This window comes from Diceros bicornis, chromosome 4 (assembly GCF_020826845.1).
Source record: "Diceros bicornis minor isolate mBicDic1 chromosome 4, mDicBic1.mat.cur, whole genome shotgun sequence".
Classification (NCBI taxonomy): domain Eukaryota; kingdom Metazoa; phylum Chordata; class Mammalia; order Perissodactyla; family Rhinocerotidae; genus Diceros; species Diceros bicornis.
This window is the reverse complement of record NC_080743.1, coordinates 1,240,331-1,256,780: the sequence shown is the minus strand read 5'-3', so window position 1 is coordinate 1,256,780 and position 16,450 is coordinate 1,240,331. Positions and strand designations below refer to the sequence as shown.

The window sequence follows — 16,450 nt, the reverse complement described above, 5'->3', positions numbered from 1 at the left end:
TTGGAAAAAAATGTATTTTAGAAGTTGCCCTTCCAACCAGGAAATCAGGATGAAGGGGGGATTCAGTGGGAAAAATAAAGGAATGACGAACAGTAAGTCTTGAGACACTGAAAAGTGATCTGACTTCTCTGAAACGGAAATTCAATGTCTTTGTTGGAGTTTGAAGAACCTCAGAACGATATTAACATTCTGAGTGTGTCTTACAAAATACAGCATTCACGTCCACTTGAAATACATATACGGGATTGGCAGTCTGGTGGGGGCAGCTACGGGGGCAGGAAGCTTGATCATCTTTGTTTCTCACTGAATCCTCAGTGCCAAGCACAGCGCCTGGGACAGAAGGTTCTCAATAAAGAAGAGCTAAGCGGATAGAGAACAGGCGAGGGGTGGCAGAGCTCTCGCTGCTTCACAGCGTCTCCTCTCCAGCGGATGGAGGCTCTGAGATGCTGCTGCAGTGCCCTCTCGACAGGCACAGACGGTGGACAATGACACAGGGTAAGTGGAGGAGAAGGGGAAAGAGCGCTGGTCATTCTGGACAAGCCACAGCATCTCTCTGTCACTCAATTTCCTTATCTGTGCACGAGGCAGACTCTACGATGTAAAACACTCCTTTCAGGTCAATACTCCTAAAATAATATTTTCAAAAATGACACATAATCATCGAGTGGTATTGAGACTGTACCCTGTCCACTACTGTGATGTGTGAAGGGACAAAATGAGCCCACTGCCCAGCTGCTGTCCCTGCTCCTGCTGGCTCAGCATGTCCTAGAGCCCCCGCGGGCCTGCTGGGCCCGCTACCAGCCGCCCTCTCCTTCTACAAGTCCTTAGCTGACCAGCTTTGGGCCTTGCTTCCTACGACAGAATTCCGTTCTCTGTGAGCTAAACAAAGTGACCACTGTGGTCCACCATCAGAGTCAGTGCCTCAGTGAAATAAAAAAGCCAACGACTTTTGCCAACTTTTCTCTAGTGATATCCTGCCAAATTCACCACATTTATCATTATTGACAGAAAAATCATCAACTTCTAGCAAAAGTGCATGCTTCTGAATTCTCTGAGTTGACAGCATCAGAAAAAGTTTGGGTTGATTCAGTCAGATGATGGCTCATCTGTGTCTAAGATTCACTGCGGTAAAGCAAGGACTGGTTTGATCCAGGGCTAAAGGGTGGGATGACGGCTACATGGAAGTCATGTAAGATTCCCCAGTCACACAAGCTACCTTTGATCTCCAGAGGAGCTGACAACACCTAAGCCCAAACCGAGAACTACTCATCTTCATGCTCTTCTTAGAGGTGATTCTGAAACCACATGCTCTGAGGAACACAGTAAAGCCTCTTGTGACCTGAAAGGCCACCATCCTGGCAAACACTTGCGGCCACAGACTCACTGGACAGAAGGACGGAGAGGACACTCCAGGCTGCATCTGAGAAGGTCTCTCCCGAGAGCAGACTCCGGCCCGCCACGGAGCCGTGTTCTCCCTCCGACAACAGTCTCAAACTACTGGTGCGGGGAATAACGCTTACGATCTCTGTTCTCACACTTGTTAAGTCGGTTGTGAGATTCCAGACTTCTTCAGTCTGACACTACCTAGCAAACGCCAGGAAGCAGGGAGTCAGCAGGGGGAGTAGTTTTCCGGACCACAGTTTCTGGACACAACCTCAGCTACAAAAATCTGCAGTGCCTCTGCACTTCTCTAAAAAGCAAAGCGGAAAAAAAAAGTTTCTTCACACATCTTACTATTCAGTGTGTGCCTTGCTGACAAGGTTACCCAGAGCAGCTCTGTAATCCTTCACTGAAATAGGCTTTATTGATTGCTCTGGTCTATTGTTCTCCTTTCAAGTCCCCCAAGTTCAAGTTCATCCTGGTGTTACATCATGTCTGGTTGCTCTTAGCAACCAGACAGACCCAGACGTGACTATCATTAGCAAGAAACCCTCCGCTCTCCTCCCACCAACCTTCCAGTGGCTCTGACGTAGCAGGCCCACTGCAAACACATTGCAGTATTTATTCTGCCTAATTTATGACCCACACAGCAAGCAAGACCCCACTCCAAAAACCAACACTGCTGTATATTTGATTAATCTGTCTTTCTCTGGCACTTGGGAAAGTTAGACAAAGGACTAATTATTGTGTTGCACTCTCCACACTTTTCTTTGGGGGGTGAATATTTGCATGGGAAAGAAAAACTACAAGGCCCAGCATCAACGCCCCCCCTATTTTTTTTCTTTCTGCCCTATTGACATTTCATGAAATACTTTAGCTGCTTAAGGGAATTAGAAAAAAAAATGCGACGTGAATGTTACTCCTTCGGAGTTGGTATTCAGTAACACAAATCAACTCATGACATGTTTAAATTTAAATGCTAACCACACACTCTCAGAGTCACTTTAAAGGTTAGTTTGTAATCAATAGAAGTTGCTGACTCCGGGTTTTTGAGCTGCACACTGCAGCTCTCGTGCTTTCGTCTAACGTTAAAGCTTTCAAACTTTTTTTTCCTTGAGATGATTTTAGCCATGATTTGCAGACACAGAGGGCTATTGTGCTCTGACCAGCAACATGTCAATAGAGGCAGAGCTGCCCTGTGGCGGGGTGTCAATGTGACTCCTGAAGGCAGGGGTTGGGGGTCTTTAACAACCCGTGAAAAAAACTTAATTAACCCTTTCAGGCCCAAACCAAAACCTATTCTTAGACTTTTTCACTTATAATTTGACCATTAGTACTTATTTCGACATCACACTAATCTTCATGACAATTAACTCAGCTACTTGACCAAGGCTTTCCAGATGGGCAATCAGTCGGTTAGGGAACCACACAGCGAATTTTTGTGTGTGTGTGTGGGGGATTGAGGTCTCTTTGATTAAATCATTTATCTGCCGAGATGGCAGATAAACAGTTATAATAATAAAACAATTTTATCCATTTCACCAAATTTTCTCATCATCAGTTTGTAGCTGAAGACGCCCCTAATTCCATTTTGATGAGAGTGATAGCCACACATGTATAGGCCACTTGCTTTCTATAAACTTCCACGAACTACTAACAACATCAAATGGATAAAGATAATGTTTGGAAAAGCCCATTTTCCTCTTGTGATATTTTCTTATAAAATCTATTATGCAAGCAGTGCAAGTTTGAAAATATTACTTGAAGAATGATTCTGAGCATTTTCTTCTTGGTCATACAAGAAAAATATTAAAGAAATCTGAGACTGTTAAATTGTTGGGGTTGAATAGCAAATCACTGGGAAAATGTTGCCACAATAAACGAAATTCATTTATGGAGAGTCAAAAACTTGTCTCCATTTACTGACATAAGCTTACGTTTCACATGCTTTCTGCCTTCGTATTTCACAGCGCTTAATCCAACCTAGTGTATCCAGATGGCTACAAAGGAACCTCTGTCCCTTATCTGCAGTGAGCTCCAATACTACAATACCATCCAGGACGATGCTATCTCGACACATTCACATTAAGGAAGTAAACACAGAGCTTTGATCTATTTCTTCCTCAGGAGCCCTCAACTATGGTTGTCTTGGAGGTCCATAAATCCATTCCCACAAAGGCTCCAGTTAAGGAGAATTACTCTACAGTTTCCACAGTTTGGGATGTGCTGGGGGGAGGGGGTAATTGTCCTCTCTCTGTGCTCAAGGTGAAACATCAAAAGGGATCCAGCCCAGGACCAGAGCTCTGCTTTCCTTTCCTCCAGTCAAATGCAGAAGTAATCTCATCAGGTCGGAAAGTGCTGACTAAGGATTTAATAAAGTGCCTGCAGATGTGGCGTCTCTAAGGTATTCAACTCATGTAATGCAAAACAGCTCCACACTGAATGTGCTTATAAAATTTCATTTAACCATTGCAGCGTGACTTCTTTCCCCTGCGTTCTCTCAGGAGTTTTATCACACTTCCCGCCTCTTTATTTATGGCTCCATGAAAGTTCGAACCACATTCTGCCAGGATCCTGGAATACTCAGAGTGGTCAGGTTTTATGACCTATAAACAACATCTACAGGGCATCCTAAACAGGAAGCCTGCAGTGGCGGCAGGTACCTGACCGAGCAGGCTCCTCCCTTCCTCCGCCCCATGGAGGGCAGGTCAGGAAACTGAGGCTGTCTTCCAAAATCTGGTCATGAGGTTGTGGAGACAAGGTTGATGAAGACTCAACTCTTGGTTAACAACAAACAAACATTCTAATGAGAATAACAACTTTTTTAAAGGCCTCTGATACACTCTCGTCACTAAGAGGGCAGGATGCACACTTAGAAACAAAAGGAAACACAAGTCTGTCTGAGATAGCTATATTTTACTTTAAGCAAAAAAAGGAGAGGGTGCTGGGGGTGCGGGGTGGGGAGGGCGGAACAGACTGTGACGCAGCAGAATCTGTTTTTCAAATTAAAAAGTTAAACAAAAGGCCTCCAGGGCAAAGTTGAACACTGCGGAAGGAGGCTGTTAATGTGGAATCCAGAACTGGGTGTGACGCTTTGCCTTCTTCTCCAGGCAAGGTGGGTTATTTAAGGACATTCACACACATAAAACAGAAACACACAAATCCAGGGGGCCTTGGCCCCACGCCCTGCAGGCCTGACTCTCCATCAGCCCCAAACAGGATGCCGCCCGCCAACACCACTGCCACCACTATCCTGACTTCTCTCCTGAGGACAGGCAGTCTCCGCTGGGTCACACGAATCCAGTTAGTCATTTTTGGCTTCCTGCTCTTGTTTGGATGAGCTAAAGTCCACTGTTTAGCCCAAATGAGCTGCCCTTGGCAAATGAGCCAAAAGCCCGGTGGCCTCCCCGGCCCCTTTCCAATACAATGGAAGTGGACAGGGCCTCTGAGTGGACTCCGAGGTCCTCACATTGGAATACCCCATTTGGGGCATTTCTTCACTCACTCAGCAAGTACGAGGGGCCTACTGTGCGCTCGGCACTACAGATGCTAAGCTCTGAGGACACAATCAACATGGAACCCGCTCTCAAGAACTCGCTGTGCAGCAAGAAGGCACTGGCTTTTAGAATTCTACACCCTTCAAGACACCAGGAACCCTGCTTTTCCGAGTAGGAGCTTTATAAACTTATGTCGACTGATGAGGCTGAGCGTGCAATGCCCAAGGACCCAGGATCAAGTCCTACTTTTCCACTGAACAGTTGTGCGACTTCAAGTACGTGTCTCTGTGCTCGGGCCCCCAGAGGACTGGTGAGGACCATTCTGCATCACCAGAGGAAAGCAGTTTTTACACTGGTTTCTTCTGAAAAAGTGACATGTTGTACACAGGAGTCAGTTATCAGTATTGCCAGCCAGGGGCTTTGATCTCCGCAGTCACTTTTCTTGTATGCTTTTGTTAATTAAAGAAAGCCTGTTTTCAATAACACTAAGCCAAGGCTGGTTCATCGTATAGGAAACAATGAAAACGCAAATGGGCCGAGACTGGCCCAGCTTACCTTGTGGCCTTATCTTTCCACCGCTTGTACTCAACACTTGTGCTGTGTTCAACTTCTGGATCCCCCAAGCCGAGTGCCCTCTCCCTGCTGAGCCCTGGCATGGCCGCAGCCCCTGCCTGGCTTGGCTAACACTTACTAGCCTTCGTCGGCTCAGGCCAGCAGGCTCGTCTTCCTCCGGGTCTGTCTGCAGGCCTTCAGCCCCGGCTGCCCTCTGTCACAGGCACTGACCTGCGTTACCTGTTTGCTCCCTGAGAACACTGACCCTCTCCTTACGTGGGGCATCCCCAGCGTCTCGCCCTGTGGCGGGCACAGAGCAGGCCCTGCTAAACACTGCTGAAGAAGGAAGGAGGGAACCAGCTGTTTCCAAGGTTCCCAAGGCCTGGTGTCAGCTCCCCTATACGGCAATCATACCAGTGACGTCTGGCATGGCTGTGCCACAACCATGCTCCTGCCACACGTCCACGTCCCCCAGGCGACAGCGCTCTCCCGAGGGACACAGGCCTCACAAGCCCCCCGGGCCACTCTGACTGAAGAGCTGTTGCCAGCGGCCTCGGTAGCATGTGCAATAGTTTGTATGGTGGACGGCTGCCTGCTCTCTCCAAGAGTTGTCCAAACCACCGCTCCCTGGAGAGGCCCCGAGCTGCTCTCAGCCAGACCTCCATTTGGTTCAAACCTCAAGAAGGGAAAATACTCATCTTTTTACACAACAAGCCATCCAGCACCTCCAAACCTCGAGAGCACATACACAATCCACTTATTCTGACTGCTGTTCCGAAGTCTGAGTCTTTCACCAGATTCCAACCCGCCCTAATCTCTGCCTCACCTTCAAGTGCATTTTTTTTGGTCTCCCATTACATTTTCATCCTGTAACCTTTTACCCCACGAAACCATAGGCTTCTGAGTTAGAACTGCACTCTGGCTCACGGGCACTCACCCCGCAGACCTCCTGGAGGGCTGTGCACAGTGAGACCAGGAGTCCACTCACAGATCCCACCATTAAAGCCGCACACAAAACGGCGCACGAGCGAAATGATCTCAGGCTAGTTAGTTACCACCGAGGCTCGGTTTTGGACTCTGTAAAATGGAGATAACTGGATTGGTCTTTGCGGGGATTAAACGAGCAGAGAGACCAGAGAGCCAGGTAGAGGGGCCCTCTAACTCTCACCGGGTCGGGCCGTAAGGCGCACGAGAGAACCAGGGGGACCAGTTCCCTCGGAGAGTGATCTCTCAACAGGCAGCGTCTCTTCTTTGATGACAGAACTTTAGTTAAAAGTAGCAGCTGTGTCGGCTCCATCTCCCCAGTTGCAAGAGAAAGTTCTTGAGAAAATAAAAATCTGTCTTTAATTGTGGTATTGAAATCAGAGCGCGAAACCAACAACACAAAAGGAACTGGTCAAGTTGATGAAAGGCACTGGCCCTCGCCTTGCAGGCTCAACCAGCTCTGGAAGCTGAGGGAAGGAGTCGGGCAACCACGGGGGACAGAAACAATCCTATTTTGGTTTTTGTTAGCAAATGGCATACTACACAGATCAGAGACTTCTTATAAAATAAAAACCCCCACTGTACACAAAGCACAGGAAAATGTGAGGAAAAAAGGGAAAAACTAAAAGCAGCTTAGGGTGTGTTAACGCTGCTATTCTGTCAGCTTAAAGAGTATTTTATGCTTGATCAACAGCTCTTTTTTATTGTGCTTTCCTTTCATTCATTCGGGACTTCAAAGCCAGGCCCCACCAGCGTACCTGCCCTTCTAATGAAGCTCGGCTCTGGGAGCCAGAGACCCCCGTGGACACAGCAGTTCAAAGGGAATATTTCAACAATGATTACATTTTGTAAATCTTTTTATGAAAGAGACAGCTTATTTCCTGCTTTTTCAGGAAAAACAGATTCTATCCATTAAAGTGAGCCCGCGCCACAGAAGCAGTGCAGGATGAAGGGCGACGACCGATGGAACCGTCCGGAGTCCCCACCTCCTTGGCCAGCATGGCACTGCCAGATTCTCTGGGTGGAGCCGCACAGTGTGCCGGACGGCCCGCTGCGGGAAACACAGTGAGGACGGCTCCGCGGATGAGCGTAGTACCCAGGGCCCTGTGTTCATTACCTGTTCTTTTGTATTTTCGATTCCACCAAGTCCAACTAAACATCAGGCAACCCCTTTATTGCAAAAGTAAGATGAAAGATTTTAGTTACAGATTCATTAAATGTTGTATTGTAATGCTCTGAAACGGGACAAACCTTCTTCCACATGGAAGTTAGCCATGAACAGGTGGGCTCTGGTCTGAAGACACAGCACAGGCTTTCTTTTTGGCTGATGTCTGCCCCAGAGGCAAAAACAAGGATGGCAGCCTAGCCCTTTGTAATTTCTGATTTTCAACATTGAAATAATCTTTCTCTTAGTCTTTCCTTCTTTTATTTTTGGCGGCAAGGAGAGTTGGGGAGAGCAGGAAAGTAAGAGAATATGATTTCCTGGGGAGCTATGAAATGAGAAAAATGTATGTTTTCCACCCATCAGATTCCAACTTTAATTAAATGCCTGTGGTGGAACAAGTGCCCACAGTCGCACGTGGGCTGGCCCAGCGGCAGCTGGGGAGGTAACTTCTCTTGTTTAAGGAGGGGTGGGAGTGGAGGCCAGGCTCAGCAGAGCGTGGCCACATCACAGCAATCCCTCCACCAGGCTCCCGCTCCTGCGCCCCCAGGCTGAAAGCCTCTTCCCAAATGCGACTCAGGCTCACAGCAAATCTATCATGGAGGCTTCATGCTCGCTGGTGCAGGTGGATAATGGCAAGCAAGGGGAAAAATGACCTTAGGGTGAAAAGTCCAGTTATTCCCAAAATTCTCCCAGAGACATCCTGCTACCGAACGACAGAAGATCTGGTCCTCTGCCAGAAATTAATTCCCAGACTAACCTCTTCAGCCTAGAAGGCCTTTAGTGCTGGATGGCACCTGCCACCTTTGGATGTTCCCAGCCCAGGGGCGCCTCCCTGCACGGCCGCGAGCATGGGTCTTGGCTTCTCACCCCTTAATCCTCCTCTACTCACTGTCCCGCACCCTTCCTCCCGTCCTCTCCAGTCCCCCTTCCTGCCCACCTGCCCCCCAAGCTAGGCTCTCCCCTCCCCACCTATGTTTGAGCCCCACAGGAACTTTGGCGGACCCCATCTCTCAAAGGCCATACAAACCAGCCGTCCTCCCCAGTCCATTCACAGATTAAGAAAGGAAGCAAGGAAGAGGCACTCAACTGCAACCATAGGCCTGCTCAGCGGCTGATTGGAGGCTTCCCTCGGGAGCCAAAGAAACGGGGCTGGGTGGCAGAATGTGGAGGAAGTCATCGCATCTTAGTCCTCAGATTCACGAGAAAAGAGAGTGAGACACAAGGCAGCACGGTCTGCGAGTCAGGGACCCTGGCTCAAGTCCCAGCCCAGGCACTGGCTGCGTGGGATCCAGGCACCCTCAGGCCACTCCGCCCACACTACAAAGTGCCACTGCTGTGCTTTCTTCCCTGCTCCCACATCCACTGGTTCCAGGGGTTGCCTCTCCCTCCTTCACAGTGCAGAGGTGATACTGGCAGGGCAAAACTGCTCACCGCCCCCACCACACAAGCGTGAGCTTGACCACGGATGAAGTCAGAGGCCTCAATTCTAGCCTCCGGCTTCAGGAATCCGACTTCACGTATCTGCAGAAAGGCCTCAGTACACTAGTTAACACAGCATTTAGGGAGGAAATCAACACGAAAAGACAAAAAGACTTTGAAATACTGGCCTGACACGTGAGCAGCATTGTATTGGCGGCACGGACGGGTCAGGGCTTCATCTGAGCCGGTTACCTGGACAAAAATGGATGATTTCGCGGGCGCCGTCAAAGCTCTACGTGACACCCCGAAAGCGCAAACTAGAGATCATGAATAATGCTTTCCTCCTCCTTTTGAAAACAGGGTAGGATTTAGGGTTTTATGGCAACAAAACTTGTCTTTGTTAAGACGTGACTTGCAAAACAAACCCATATGAGGGAGTTCACAGTTTCAAATGACAGTACTTTTTTTTTCAAATGCTGAAACAGCAAACACTTTTTACATTCAGATTTATTTCCTTCTAAATTTCCAGATGAAATCTACAACTAAGCAATGAACAATTGGATTCTTCCTGAATATTTCCAAGGAGGTGAGTGCGACGCTCCCTCGTAGGGCTGGGGTGGGGAGCTGTGCCAAGGTGAAGACCCCACAGCATCAACAGTCTACGTGCAGGGTCTTATCAACAATCTGGACATGTACATCATATACATGATCCACCGAGTCACCGGGCTTCCCCGCTGGGAATCCGTGCTTCCTGGAGAGATGTACCATTCATTCTAACACACAAAATTCAATTCATTTCTATCTTTTTAGTAATGACTTCAGAGATGGTGGAGATCTCACAAGCAAAGACTGCTGAAGACATTTAAGAATGTCTTCTATAAAAACAAGCATGCAAACAAAACCACTTCCTTTCTTTTCAGATAAATTCTACTTGGTGGTGCTCTCCCGGTAACTGGGAGTCAGGACAGACTCAGAACCCATTCACACAGTGCGAATCTGGAACAGTTACAACTCTCCTGTCACTTTACTATATTTTAATGAAACCAATTACAGATTGAATGACGGTTATATGTTCATTGGCTCTTTAAATATCCTTTTCTCTGGTTAAATCACCATATGGATAGGAGATCCTAGTGTTCATTTGCAAGAATGGTGGAAGTTCAAATGATACATGTTAACTCTCGTTCTGATCCTGCAGTCGCCAAAATTGTGCAGCTGTGCCACCTTGTGCTACCCTAGATGGTTCAGTGAAAAGATACTTGAAGATCTCTCCTTCTTTTAAAGAAGTGAATTGTCTGAGCTAAAATATGGCTTCCTGCTCTACTGCAGCAGTCCTTCTGTGGCGTTCTCCAGGAACACGTTCACAAGTTCAAGTTCAGGTTTAAACTAAATCAAACACTCCTCAGGAGTTTATAACTGAGCCTCATTTACAGGTGCTCCCTCTGAACTCTGCCGGCCTCGGTATGCTAGTTTCCGAGGCTTGGTGAAGGAATGCTTTCCAGCTGGAATCTGGACTGCTTTCTTGGGCACTGCAGACGCAGAGGCTGGGCAGTGCCAAGCTGTAGCTGGTATTGCAAGTTTCCTCAGAGCTACTATAAAGTCAAGGAAACAGAAAAAGAAAGATAAAGCAGGGGCTGAGAGAACTGTACCTTCTTAATTTTCCCTATAAGGCTTTAGAGTTAACATTCCAGTTAAAAGGTAACAGACTCTAGATGTGTATTCTAGAAGTCTACAGCCATGACTTTGAATTTCTCTGCAATCATTTTCAGCTCTTTGTGGAAATGGTCGATGCATATTATTCTCTCCCAATATAAGACCTAGGGTTTGATTAAACTGTTTCTCTGCCTTGAAAATGTAGTTAAAAAGTGTCATGAAGATAAATGTCCCCGACCCAGAAGGGATCCCATATTATTTCCTGAAAAAACATAAAGGATTTTTGAGGTCAAAAAGATCTGAGGGATTTTCCAGCTAATAAAGGTACACTTGAGAGGAATAAATGGCTATTTTGGTTTAGAACCAGGAAGAGTTGAAGTAGGGATTCTGAGATGCTCACCGGGAACCAGTCTGGAGAGAGCTGTTTTCCTGGCTGACTGAGGTTAAAACTCAAGGTCCTTGCTAAGCAAGCGTCCAGGAGTTCAGACGGTCTTTGTGGACAGAAATGGAAAGAAAGCCAGAGAAACAGTACCTGGGACTACACCACTCACCTTCTCTCTGAATTTGAGTTTATCTAGCAAGAAAGTGGATACAGTCGTCCCTCCTTTTCCGTGGGGGTACTTTCCAAGACCCCCAGTGGATGCCTGAGACCCTGGATAGTACCGACTCTGTATACTGTTTTTTCCTCTACACACACCTATGATAAAGTTTAATTTATAAATTAGGCACAGTAAGAGATTAACAATACTAAAATAGAACAATTATAACAATATATTGTAATAAAAATTACTGTAGATCTTAGCAACCTCAGCATGTGACTTTTTTTCCTTCCTTATTAAATAGAGAACTTCCATCTTTTCACTTAAAGGAAGCACTTCACGGCTTCTCTTTGGCATATCCCAATTGCCAGCATCACTACTCTTGTGCTCTGGGGCCATCATTAGTGAAATAAGGGTTCCCTGAACACAAGCACTGCGATACCTCGACAGTCGATCTGATAACCGAGACAGCTACTGAGTGATTCATGGGTGGGTGGCATCTACAGCGTGGAGAGCTGGACAAAGGGACGATGCACGTCCTGGGCAGGACGGAGGGGGATGGTGCAAGATTTCATCACGTGACTCAGAACAGCACACAATTGAAAACTTATGAATTGTTTATTTCAGGAATTTCCCATTTACTATTTTCTGACCGCAGTTGACCGTGGGTAACTGAAACCATGGATAAGGGGGTCTACTGCAGAACAGTAATAAACCAATGATGCAACACTCTGCAGCATCTCTTTACACTGGAGCTCATTCCTGACAGGTGAGCACACCCAGCATACCTGCGGGCTGTGGCATTCCCAGGAGCCCAGGGCTGGGAGCTGCACCACTCTGCACTCGCAGAGTGGCGAGTGATGAGTCAGACAAACAGTTCAGAAGGTAGAGCTGCTAGGGGGCTCAGGGTGGGCAGACTGAGTCCACGGCAAATCTAGGTCTCCGTTTGTGCCTCTGATAAGAGGGGCTTAAGTCCACCTTCCTGGCATGGTGGTTGCGAGGATGAAATGAAATGATGTATGAAAGTGTTCTGTCTCTTAACTGGACTGTACAGAGCTAATGTTTTTCTCTTTTTTATTCTTTTCTAACATAGGGAAGACAGAAACCTTATCTTCATGTGCTAGCTCATGGTCCCTTCTTGGCCTAGTGCAGCAATGGGCATCATTTTTCTTGTATACATACAATAATAGCATGAGTATGCTGGCTATATACTCTTTTTTCTTAATCCCCTGAATGCAGCCTAGCTCAAATGCTGAAAACATAAAGGATTTTCTCAAAACAAATTAGATGTGAATATGCTTCCAAATAAAATCCTTTGCTACACAATAGGAAATTTATTCTACTGGGTAAGGACACGCATAAAAGTGGAATCCATTTGGCTGATAGTCCATAGAAATGGGTGGTAAAACTGGTTTCTTGTTGGGTAAATAGATAAACAGCAACTTATCTACGGCGATGGAGTGGAATCAGGGCTCCCAGCCCTAAGAGCTTCTCAGGTTCGGTCAGGACTGATGGGCTAACGTGCAGAAGATGATAATTTGCCTAGGAGGTAGCCCCACATCGGTCAGTCAACACCAGATTCCTGAGAATCATGTGTTCTTTCTTTTGTCTAGTTTTAGTTTCTCTTCTTTCTTTTTCATAAACATCTATCTAATTTTGGCTTATTCGCCACTGCCCTTTGGACCTCTGCTGTTAAGGGATGCTGTAGGAAACAAATTAAACATAACTGTCAATGTTACTTTTTTTTTTAAAGCAACTCTGGCAAAATGGTGGATGGGAGGAATCAAACTTAGAATGGTTTCCAGATTCTCTTGAGGATTTAATTTATCTATGTGGATCTTAATTATTTTGAAGACAAAATAATTTGATAGTTGACAGTTCAAAAAGTTTTTCATTCATTAATATGCGGGTAGGTAGAAGTAGACCTAACGTTATTTAATTTATGCTGAATCTTATGGTAAAACAGTAGCCTTATCCTTCTACAATCTTCTTTAAGAAACAGAGGACACCAAATTTGGAAACACGCTCGCTTGATGGAGCTACAGGGAAGGCACAGGATGAAGAGGACAAGGTGTCTCCTGGAAGCAGATCAGGTACTGGGAGAAGCTGCCTTCTCTCTCCCACCCCCTTAGAGGGAGTTACTCAGCGGATGCAATTCCTCGTCTTACTATAGGAGCTCAACTCAGAGCAGCCAGGAAGGGGTGCAAAGGGCCAGACTCCATTTGACAGCACTGACCCCAGGGCAGAGGAGCATTAGTGACTCTGTGAGGAGTTTCATCCTGCCCTTCAGTTTCCAAAGGTCACCACAGCGCAAGGCCCGGGGGACAAGCCAAGCCAACAGCCTCCTGGACAATGCTGGGGGGAGGTGAGGAGGGGTGAGGAGGGTGGGGTGAGGGAACTCGGTACAGCTTTAGACCTTGAGAGGAAAGAATACCTGGGAAGAGGCCAACTGAGAGAGAGGCCCGGCCAGCCAGATGGTAACGACATAACGAAGAGCAACCTTCAGAGCTACCCAGATGCCAGAGAGAACAACTGCAGATACTAAATCACTGCAACAAATTACACCTCGCACCGCTTCATTATCACTATGTCTCATAATATTTGTCTATCAGGTTAAATGAATCCTAATGATCAATTTTAGTTTTATTCCTTTTTTTTTTTTTTTTTTTTTGTGAGGAAGATCAGCCCTGAGCTAACATCCATGCTAATCCTCCTCTTTTTGTTGAGGAAGACCGGCTCTGAGCTAACATCCACTGCCAATCCTCCTTTTTTTCCCCAAAGCCCCAGTAGATAGTTGTGTGTCATAGTTGCACATCCTTCTAGTTGCTGTATGTGGGACGTGGCCTCAGCATGGCCGGAGAAGCGGTGTGTCGGTGCGCACCCGGGATCCGAACCCGGGCCGCCAGTAGCGGAGCGCGCGCACTTAACCGCTAAGCCACGGGGCCGGCTCCTATTTTAGTTTTATTATAATCAAACAATATCAATTTAATTAATGCGAGCACAGAAATTAGTCAAAATTACAAATGTAAATGTTGAACTTTAAATCAAAGGCCCTCCCACTCCCTGCCTCTTACACTTTACAGTGTTGTCTCTGAAAGTGGGTGAAAATCCCCACCTTTGTCTGCACTGAGAAGGACAGAAGTTAGAAGAATACGCAGCCAAAGCCTCCCAAGAGCACAGACTGCAGCGCAGGTCCAACCCCCCATGCCCGCGGAGCCTCGCGGCCGCGTGGAGATGAATTCTGCGAGGCGCACTGAGTTACACGCTGTGGTTGCCCAGGACGCCAGTGCGCTCGGTCAGGCTAACGGACAGCGGGCTTCTATAAAACACCTTCGTGGAGCAGAGACCACGCACCCACTGCCCAGCCACGGACTGACTAGGCTGCCCCGCCCTCCCTGGAGGCAGAGCCCTCTGCAGGCTTGCCTCCCATCAGCTGGGGGGCTCCACCCCATCTCACCAACCTGGGCTTCAGCCTCTTCCTCCGAGGTGCTGCTTTACTGGAACGATACACACTTTATTCCAAAATGCACGTCAGGTCATATCTGGAAACTGACGGAGTCTGGAGCAGACAATCTCTAAGGAAATTTCAGCTTCAGTACTCTGTATTTCTATAGCTTCAAAAACTATGGGCATCCTAAGAAGGACCTGACGGAGGTACGGGGTACACGTGTCTGAGTCATCCTGTAAGGACATTTAAACAACCTTTCTTCTCTTAATGAGAATCCAAAGAAGATGGGATTCAGAGCTCCAAAAATGTGAAGAGCACCTGCAAATGGATTTTTTTCCTGAAAAGAAAAAAAGAGGTGGGGGTGTGTGTCAAAAATGTGCAACAGAAAAAAACATCATGAAAAGTGAAGTGCATGTCCATGTTTTGTATTTAAAAAACTTGTCCTGGTGGATCGTGCTGAACAACAGGTCTGCAGGGTCACAGACTCTGGGTTTTAGAAGAACGTCAACGCGGTGTAAGGGGCTATGCTATTGCTCTCATCCATAAAACAGCACACCTTCTTTCCCACAAGGCAGCCTTCATCCACGGTCCTCTGTCTCAACTTGTTCACACTGTCTCTGAGAATCATCTGATAGCATCAACCCACCATCACTGTTTGTGGCCATTATGGGGGGACAGCGGAGTACTTGAACAACACAGCTGATGAGTGTAATCATCCTCATTAAATTCAGTCATGACAGCGGGATTCCCTCGCCTCGGTTAATGACCACGGACAATGCATCTCTTGACCGCCAGTGGAAAAACGGTTTTGAAATATTAACTTCTGCCCCATGGGAATGACACTTAGCCATCGCATGTACTCTCTGACCTTCACTGAACAGCATGATTCTAATCCCTCGATTTTATAATCTTAACTCGGAAACATTAAAATATAGATTGACTCCAGTTGGCAGGAATCTTTATGTTTTTTTCACTAAAAAAGCTATAAATCCAACGGTTGACCTTTTCTTTCCAGGTCACAAATGGCACCCGCTCACTTCTGTCCGTTCGCACAGGATTTATGTCGGGGTCTACAGGTATAAGCCATGAAAGCTGAACTTTAACGAAATGTCCTTCAAAGATGTGCACTTGACCAAAAATTTCCCACAAAAAATTAGCGGATGGCCTTTAAAAAACAGCAATTATACCCTCAGGTTTGTCGCTGGCCTTGACTGAATCTATTTTTCACTTGTACTAAGTTTCTTCTAATAGTATCATTTTTCTGAAAGTACCACCTAGGCTTGTGTTTGGGATGGGAACAGCACCTTACTTCCCAGTTTAGATTTCTAAACTGAAAGATTTCTGAAACATTCTCCTTGCTATCACCATAACTCGTCCATCTCCAGCGGAAAAGTGTTCCTTGTCCTTTCCCACAAAATCAATTGTATTGATGGGAGGCGTTCCGTGTTGTCAATCGGGAAATGTGATTTGAGGAGACCCCAAAGCAGAGAGATGAGGGAAGCCCACATGGGTCCACACCATTCCAGCGAGATGCGCGTTTCCCATAATGCTCTTGCTGTTGTGTGGCACGCTCAGCATCACAATTAATCCTGTAGAAGGAGCTGATTCACTTAAGTCAAGTGCTCTCTGCTGTGTAAACACAGAAAGATCTATGAGGCAAAGTAAAGAGGGGGCAGGCAAGAACAAAACGTCGTTTTTATTTTTCACGTGGGCAAGAGAAGAATCTCTTGTACCAAGTACTGTACCAGCCACTCTGACAGTCTATAAAGTGATCTGGGTCTTGATGCAGCAGCAGAGCAGGCTGGTCTGACAC

The 16,450-nt window shown here is 46.7% G+C and overlaps 1 protein-coding gene across 1 annotated transcript in view; it reads right to left on the bottom strand.

Moving 5' to 3' along the window:
• The window catches only part of NFIA (nuclear factor I A), a 347,625-nt gene that overhangs the window by 3,234 nt on the left and 327,941 nt on the right, over window positions 1-16,450 (bottom strand). The gene's annotated exons all lie outside the window — the stretch shown is intronic.